Source organism: Helianthus annuus, chromosome 5, assembly GCF_002127325.2.
Source record: "Helianthus annuus cultivar XRQ/B chromosome 5, HanXRQr2.0-SUNRISE, whole genome shotgun sequence".
NCBI classification, from domain to species: Eukaryota; Viridiplantae; Streptophyta; class Magnoliopsida; order Asterales; family Asteraceae; genus Helianthus; species Helianthus annuus.
The window spans coordinates 23,689,562-23,698,967 of NC_035437.2; the positions used below are offsets into that span (position 1 = coordinate 23,689,562).

Here is a 9,406-nt window from a genome sequence, read left to right on the forward strand (position 1 = left end):
AGAGAGAGAGAGAGAGAGAGAGAGAGGTTAGTTAACGTACATTAGGGCTTATCGTACGATACGTACGCGATCATCCCAACGTACGCGATAGAAACCACCTCCAGTTGTAAGAACCACGAGAACCACTCTCAACCAATCAAAAAAAAGGGTAATTTGGTCATTTACCTCAAATGTCAAATCTCCCCTCTCTCTTCATTTAATTCATTACATCACATCTCCCATCTCTCTCTATTTTAAATCCCTCATCTCTCTCTATTTTCTTCATTTCACACCTACCCCAAACACACACACATACCTAATCCTCTCTCTCTCTTGAACCTTCCTCACCGGCAACAAGAACAGCCAGACTCCGGCCGACCTCTGGCGAGCAGGCGACGGCCGGCTACGGGCCACGGTGGTCCGGAGATAGCGGAGATAGGGTGGCGCCGCGTAGGCGGTGACGGTGACATGTTTTCCGGCGAAAAGAAGGTGCACACCCCCTAAATCGGACCTTCTAAACCCATTTCTGGCCTCCATCCTCCGATTTGAACGACGATAATGACGGTTTCAACACCAACAGCCGTTGGTTCCGGGTAAGCCTCGAACACCCTCTTTTTCTTTTAGATACTTCCAGATCCACCATTCTCCGGCTCTTTGAGTGTTGCTTCAGGTGGTGTTCCGGCAAAGATGAACGATGATCGTGGTGGTGTTTCAGCTGGTGTTCCGGCAAAGTTCAAAAGGGTGGGTTTTGAAGAGGAAATTTCATGTTCATATTATTATTATTATTATTATTATTTTGCAAAAAAGTGCAAATGTGCTTTTTGTGGATATTCGTCAAAGAACTTTCAAGATTTGAACTTTTGTTCTATTTTTCTTAAACCAAAAATGAAAAAGAAGTTCGTAATTTGGTACAAATGACGAAGCAACAAAGCAAGGTTTTTGTTTCTATTTTTTTCTTTTCTGCTTTTGAAGTATAAGTTTTTTTAATGGTTCATATTTTGTTTATAAGCCATATGTTTAGTTTGTTTGATGATTTTTTGATATGGTGATTCATGTGGATGAAAAAAAACTTTATTAGGGTAAATTGTGGTTTTTGTTTTGAGGAGATGTTAGCTTTGGACGTGTGAGGTAAATTGTTGTTTTGTTTTGTGGAGATCGGTAAACCGTAAACTTTTTAACGTAAAACGTAAAACGTAAAAAGTTTTACGTAAAACGTAAAACGTAAAATTTTTAACGTAAAACGTAAAAATTTTTACGTAAAAAGTTTAACGTAAAACTTAAAACGTAAAAAGTTTAACGTAAAACGTAAAAAAGTGTAAAAAACGGCGCGTTAAAAAACGTGAAAAAACGGCGCGTTAAAACGACGCGTAAAAAAACGTGTAAAAAACGGCGCGTAAAAAACGTGTAAAAAACGACGCTTAAAAAAACGGCGCGTAAACAACAAGGGGCGGCGCATAAAAACGCCGCGAAAAAAACGAGACGTAAAAAACGCCGCGGTAAAACGGGACGCCAAAAACCGGCGCGCCAAAAAAATTCGCTTTGTTAAAAAAATATCTGAATTTAAAAAATGCTTTTAATAAAAAAATTCTTTTTAAAAAATAAAAAGTAATATAATAAAACAAAAAAGTAGTAAAAAAATAATAAAGACAAAATAGAGTAATTTTACTATACTACCCTTTTAAATTAAAATATTAAAGACATAATAAGACAAAATCTATTTAATATTAATTTTAGTTACTTTCAATTTCATCCATCCATTTTCTTGATCTAAAGGCTAGAAAGTGGTTCTCTCAGTTGTAATTCTTACAACTGGATGTGGTTTTCATTTTAGCGGTCCGCTATATATATATAGAATTGCCCTAAAATAAGAACCACCTCCAGTTGTAAGAACTGTGAGACTACTTGATCCGGGGCGAGTTGGACCAAATTTTTTTTCATAAACGTAGATGCGTGTATTATAAACACATTTGTAAAAAAAATTCAAAAAAAAAATGTCGTGTCTGTAGTTTTGAGCACCACAAGTTTGTGTTTACGCCGTAAACACAAACTTGTGGTGCTCAAAACTACACACACGACATTTTTTTTTGAATTTTTTTTACAAATGTGTTTATAATACACGCATCTACGTTTATGAAAAAAAAAATTTGGTCCACCTCGTCCCGTACAGTGTAGTTCTCACGGTTCTTACAACTCGATGTGGTTATCATTTTAGCGGTCCCCTATATAGATATATATATATATATATATATAGGGTAAGACTCATGCGAGAACCACCTTTATTGCAAGAACCGCGAGAACCAATGTGAACACAAACTAAAATAGCTAAAAAATCCTAACCCCCACCCCCCCCAAAAAAAAAAAAAAAAAAAAAAAACTAACCCCCCCAAGCTAAATGCTAAAAACTAAAACCCGCAAAAACCCTAAAAAAAACCTAACCCCCACCCCCCCCCCCCAAACCTAAACCCCCCTCCCCCACCCCCCAAAAACCTAAACCCCTCATCCCCCAAGCTAAAATGCTAAAAACTAAACCCCCAAAAAACCTAAAAAAATCTATAAAAAAATCTAAAACAAATTAAAAATATAATCTAAAAAAAATTTAATTTTTTTTATGTTAAAATCGCTACTTTTAGTAGCAAAAAAAAAACTAAAAGTAGCGATTTTTTATAAAAAATATTAAAAAAATGTGTGTTTTTAGCTATTTTTAGGCATTTTTGATTGTGTTCACATTGGTTCTCGCGATTCTCGCAATAAAGGTGGTTCTCGCATGAACCTTACCATATATATATATGGTTCATGCGAGAACCAATGTGAACGCAACCTAAAATAGCTAAAAAAACCTAAAAAAAACTAACTCCCTCCGCCCTCAAAAAAAAAAAAAACCTAACCCCCCCCCCCCAAGCTAAATGCTAAAAACTAAACCCCCCCCCCCCAAAAAAAAAAAAAAAAAAAAAAAAACTCAAACCCCCACCCCCCCCCTCCTTCCCAAGCTAAGATGCTTAAAACTAAACCCCCAAAAAACCTAAAAAAATCAAAAAAACACACAATTTTTTTTAATATTTTTTTCATTAAAATCGCTACTTTTAGTAAAGAAATTTTTTTTTAAATAAAATTTTGCTACTAAAAGTAGCGATTTTTTATAAAAAATATTAAAAAAAAACTTTTTTGTGTGTTTTTTAGCTATTTTTAGGTATTTTTGGTTGTGTTCACATTGGTTCTCGCGGTTCTCGCAATAAAGGGCGATTCCTAACGGATCCTTCTCCTATATATACATAAAAAAATAAAGCAAACAAATACAAGTATAATAACGAATTCAAGATGAGATACTTGTACGATGAACGAACATAAACCTAAGTGTCTAATGACATTAGAACACTCGTAGGTCGAGAAACAAACGAATCTAAAATCGAAATGAGATTTGCTGGGAACGCAAATTAGTGAGTTCATGTTTTCCCCTTTTATTTAAACATTTTTATAGTTTTAAACGCTCGGGGATGTATACATGTTATGATTTGTATAGCTGGGAAATGATGAAACCAACTAGACCATCTATGAATAAGGATTTAACTAAGGGGCCATTAATGAAAAATCAAGTACCGAGGAACAATGGGATAGATCTATTGGGTGTGACGAGCCCACTCTGAACGGAGAACAGAACATGAATGTTACAGAGTGTTGTTGTGTCTAAAACTAGTGTCTCTAAGACATTTATGTTAGTCTGTCACAACTCCCGTCCCCTAATCACCCAGGAACGGGCGGCCGTGAGATCAGATTCAGTGGTATCGGTGTTTATCATTATTTGGCAGAGTAAATATCATCAGGACCGTAGTTACGAAATATTTTATTAGAGTAAAACACCACATTTTATATTAATAAATATATTGGGATAAAACCCAAGTTTTTCATTACAAACTGGTTTATATAAACCCTATTTTATTGAAATAACACATTTTCTTTATTTAGGTAACTTTTATAGCCACTTTTCCAAGCCTTCAGTGCTGTCCAACTGGCTTCTATTTGGCTTTCACATTTTGTTACTTGATGCGTTTAAAAACATTTTGTTAGTGGGAAATACTGGTGAGTGAATCCCAATTTAATCAAGAAGAGTTTTATTATTTCACAGTATTGAGAGCGATTACAATGTTTGTATCTACACACTTACTCATTCAGTACTGTCAATCCTGACTGGTGGGTCATATTACACATTGGCTATCTCATTATCCAATGGTAACATGTTCCATATTTTGTATACAAAACCCCAACATAGCGACAGTAATTGAAGAATTACAAAGACTCAATCACTGCTAATCACATTGTAAAAGATTTAAGATTTTGTAAAAATAGTTTACAAAAAGGTTTATAAAAAGGAGATTACTCACATTGCAACTTTAGGGTTTTTCCTGTGATTTTCCTGGTTATAATCTATTAATTAAACAATGCACACGCGTTAGTATAATAACCCAATATTTACATTAGTTATACCCTCCCCGAGAGAGAACTCCAACGACTACGTCAGGCAGAGCCTCAACAGCCGTTACGGAATCCTAAATTAATCGGGCAGTGTATCTAATACGTAACCGGGGGTTATGATACTTACAACAAGGCAGAACTTCGTTATTTAGGGGGGTATTATACCCGGGTATTAATTCTACACTTTAGAATTGAGAGAGAAAGATCGAAATGTGAGCGACTGAAAATGAAAGCTGATGGCCTCTATTTATAGTTCTGTCCGACCAGTCTCTCGCGGCCCGGGTAAGATCCTTAATGGTGTCACACCCCGACCACGTAAAACATCAAATCGTGGCGGAAATGTCGGGGAGTGTTGTAACAGAATTACTGTTTCACAACCATGGCATACAAAGTTTTATATTTTATTCATCAAACCAAAGAGTTACAATGTCTTAAACAAAATGTAACAAGGAGTATATAACAAGTTTTAACTAGTCTAGCTTCATTTTATGTCACTAAGGCCCAAGTCCACCATAGCATATCACGAACATCCTATGCGTTTGCTCCTGAAACACATGTGAAAATAGGTACGTCAGCATAAAAATGCCTGTGAGATACATAGGTTTTGTGAAAATAGGGTTCATGACTTAAGTTTAAGAAAAGGTTTAAGAAAATTCAGTCATGAACCATGTAAATTGTTTTGTTTTGTAAACCATTTGAAAATCGATAAAATCAGATGATATGTATAAATAAAAAAATATGTATGGTTAAATGAATAACCAAGTAAAGTAAGTTGTATAAAATAAACTTGTTTTGTAAAACAAAGTCTTGTGAAAAATATGTTATTCGTATAAAAATGTATAAATCCAAATTGAATGATTTAAATAACGCTACGACATGTAATATAATACAAGCACTTATATATAGGAAGTACCAGTGGCGTATCCACCATGCTTGTATCACATTACACACGTCTCGTTACTTAAATCACTTACCCAAACGAACCACCAATGTAAATTGCCCAAGTCTAAACTATTTGTCAAATGTCTTTGTAAAAGCCATGTAAGAATGTTTATGTAAAAATGTTGTCCAAGAAATGTGTATATCAATATCAAATGTCTATGTCAAATATCAATCATGTAATGTGTAAACAAAATGTCATGTATGGCATGTGAAATACGTATCAACTAAAGCATAGGTAAAAATGCGCAAAACGATGTATTGAAGTGAAACGTGGTTTAAATCAATGTTATGTTTTGTGGAAATGCATGCTATACAGAATGCAGACATTTATGCGGTATTGTGAAAATGCATACATCCAAGCCTTGCGACTGTGGTGATAAACCCTTAAACAAATTAAAGTTCAATATGTGTTATGTATAATCGAATTCGGTCATTCCTTCCATCCAAACATACCTAGGATGTCAGCAACGGGAGTTGTCAATTCCTATGGTACCATTACCTACTAACGAGCGACGTGATCAAAGTTAATGAATGTATATGGTCCCACTTAAACAAACCAAATGTTATACCCAAAATGTAAGCATGTGATGAAAATGTACTAAGCATGATGAACATACATAACATGTGATGTAAAACAAATGTACTAAGTATGATGAACATACATAGCATGAAAAAGGTAATGTAAAACAATGCACTAGTATGTGCTAAATGAACATACGTAGCATAAAATGTCATGTAAAACAATGTACTAAGTATGCACACAATGGACATACATAGCAAAAACACAATGAAAACATGTACTATATGTGTACTATAGAACATAACAAGCATATGATATGAAAACATGGAAAGCATGAAAGTAACAAGTAGGCACATGTGTTTCACCCCAAAATGTTTGAAAAACAGTAAAAGAGAGGACTATGTAATCACTTGAGATTGCTCAATAGACTTTAGATATCCACCAAGCAAAGCTAGAAGATCACGGATTCAAACGGCACCTAATATAGGTATCTATATTAATAAACGGACCTATCGGAGGATCGGGTAGTACGAGGGTTTGTAAACCAAATAAGTGTGGGAACTTATGTAACATGGTTTAACAAAGCCTACATACTAAAACGAAACTTATCCTAAGTGCTTTTGACCCGTTACGAGCCGTTTAGGTAGCTTATGCCACTTTAACGCGTCGTTCGCGTAAAACGCGTTCGGAATGCCTAACTAGTCCTATGACAAGTAAGATATGCCTTAACATGTTTAATATTGTTGCCAAATCAGTTTATATGTCAAAAGTTATATTTCATAGGCTTAAAATGAATTTTAGCGCAAAAAGGGTATTTTGGTAATTTACCTAAGGCATAAGAACTACTTATCATACAACTACTTAAACGAGGTGACCATAAGGTATAACCTCGGAAGGTTATTCCCTATACACTATGGTCACCTAAAGTGTTTGGTCGAATCCTGAAGATCGACCAAATGGGTTGGGTTCGAAAGTATAAGCGATTGATTAGATTGCTTACCTTTACGACCTTAAACAAGCACAAATCTAAAAGCGACGAGCTAAACATGCTAGAACATGTTTAGTAAAGTTAGAAAATAGGTTTGGTATTAAAACAAATGGTTTTAATACCCTAGAGTAGTTTGGTTACCAAATACGCGAGAAAACGTATTTTGGCCGAAACTACTACTCGTCACTGAGCCTAGATAACGTGGTAATCAGTAGGTATAGTCACTAGGGACTATAACCATCGTGATTACGCTCACGTTATGAAGTTCAAATGAAGTTCGCGTTGACCATAAACTGGTCAATGCAGAAAGTCAAACGCAGTTTGACTTTAACACTAAAATGAACGAAAAACGCCAAAGAATACTTACAGAAGGTCCCCGCAAGATTCGAACCCGATTCACTCTTAGGTAGGAAGCATATACTTCCACTTCGAGAGTGTAGAATCATATTCAAATGTGAGGAAATGGGTGAAATGGGTGGGGGGTATTTATATGTGTAGTAGAACCATTAAGATCGTTCCTCGATATCCGAGATTCAATCCTAGCCGTACACATCGAGCCCATAGTTTTAGAAAACCAAGGGAGCCCCTAAACCAGCCCATAGACTCAACAAAACCATGTGCAAAGGTGGGTAGCAGCTGGAAATGGCTGGAATGCAATTCTGCTGATCTGGCCATGGCTTACGGACCGTAAGCATACCCATACGGTCCGTAAGGACCCTGCAGACCAGCATATTTTGCATTTTGACAGCCTTGGTCCCTATGCGCGTAAGGTCGTGTTTTGGCACTTCTAACACCCGTCAAACCCATTTTTAAGCTCTATAAGGATTTTAAAATAAAGGGAACATGAAACATGCTCAAAAATATGCCGGATGTCGGTTTGTTTGGCCATACGATTGCGTTGTTCGGTTAATTACGACAGAAGTCGTAACAGACGCAAAAACGGTCCAAATTGCGCGACGAATGGATTTTTGACAAGCCAATCACTAAAACATAATATTTTAATGATTACATAAATTTTTGGATGTCCGGATGTATTCAGAACGTATGTTATGCGCGAAAATGCAAACTTATGCACTTTTTGACGCTTTTAGTCCCTGAATGTCCTAAAAGTTTATTTTAGTACACTGAACCCCTCAAAGCCTATTTCTAAGCTATGTAAAGGATATTTATGGTGTGTTTAACTTACGGGCATGTTCCAGAATGTTTGTTACAGTTCAAATTGGCATACTTTCACAGTTTGTCAATTTTAGTCCCTGTAAGCGAATTAACTTGATTTTGCCATACCAAAGCCTTCAAAACTTGTTTCTAAGTTATGTAAAGGTTATTTAAGGTATGGTAAGCATAAATTGATGTTCCGGAGTATTTGTCACGTTAAACTGAGTACGTTTACGCACCCATTTGCGTATAATTCTCCAGAAAGCGATATAGAGTTTAAAATCGAATAAAAGTCAAAACATGAAAATCATCAAACATAAACAAACAAACATTGGGATCAAATAACTTTATTTCATTGATAACTGAACTGTTTACAATGAATACAAGCACATATGTCACAGTCTCCCCTACTTGCGGAAATTTCGTCCCGAAATTTGTTTAGAGGAAACTCGTGGGAAAAGATGCGGATACTTCGCCTTTATATGATCTTCACGTTCCCAAGTAAACTCAGGTCCGCGTTTAGATTCCCAGCGAACTTTAACCAAAGGAATGCGATTGCGTTTAAGCCATTTGACTTCACGATCCATAATTTCCGCAGGTTTCTCAACAAAATGTAGTGTTTTATCAACACGAATTTGGTCGAGCGGTATATGGAGGTTCTCATCAGCTAGACACTTTTTGAGATTGGATATGTGGAAGGTTGGATGAACATTTCCAAGTTCAGGAGGTAATTCAAGTCTGTAGGCTACCTTACCGATTCTTTCGACGATCTTGAATGGTCCAACGTATCTAGGTGCAAGTTTTCCTTTCTTTCCAAATCTGATCACACCTTTCCAAGGTGAGACCTTAAGTAATACATGATCACCGACTTGAAATTCCAAGGGCTTGCGTTGTTGGTCCGCGTAACTCTTTTGACGGCTTCGAGCTGTCTGTAAGTTATCACGAACATTCTTAACCTTGTCAGTTGTCTCCAGTATGAGGTCAGGTCCAGTAAGCTGAGCCTCAACTACTCATTCCAGCAGACTGGTGAACGACATTTTCGACCATAGAGAGCCTCGAAAGGAGCCATGTTGATGCTGGAGTGATAACTGTTGTTGTAGGAGAATTCAATCAAGGGAAGATGTGAATCCCAACTACCACCAAAGTCGATCACACAAGCTCTAAGCATATCCTCCAAAGTCTGGATTGTTCTTTCAGTTTGGCCATCTGTTTGTGGATGATATGCTTTGCTCATATTAAGTTGGGTCCCCATAGCAGATTGCATGGTTCTCCAAAAACGAGAAGAGAAGCGAGCATCTTTGTCAGAAATAATGTTCAAGGGAACACCATGTCGAGATACAATTTCATTCACATAG

The 9,406-nt window shown here is 36.4% G+C and overlaps 1 long non-coding RNA gene across 1 annotated transcript; it reads left to right on the forward strand.

The window, feature by feature from the left end:
* Positions 1-242: 242 nt before the first annotated feature.
* LOC110940170 lies at positions 243-1,063 on the forward strand. Its single transcript, XR_002592866.2, has 2 exons — positions 243-572; positions 650-1,063. It is a non-coding gene; the product is annotated as an uncharacterized LOC110940170 (long non-coding RNA).
* Positions 1,064-9,406: the final 8,343 nt, after the last annotated feature.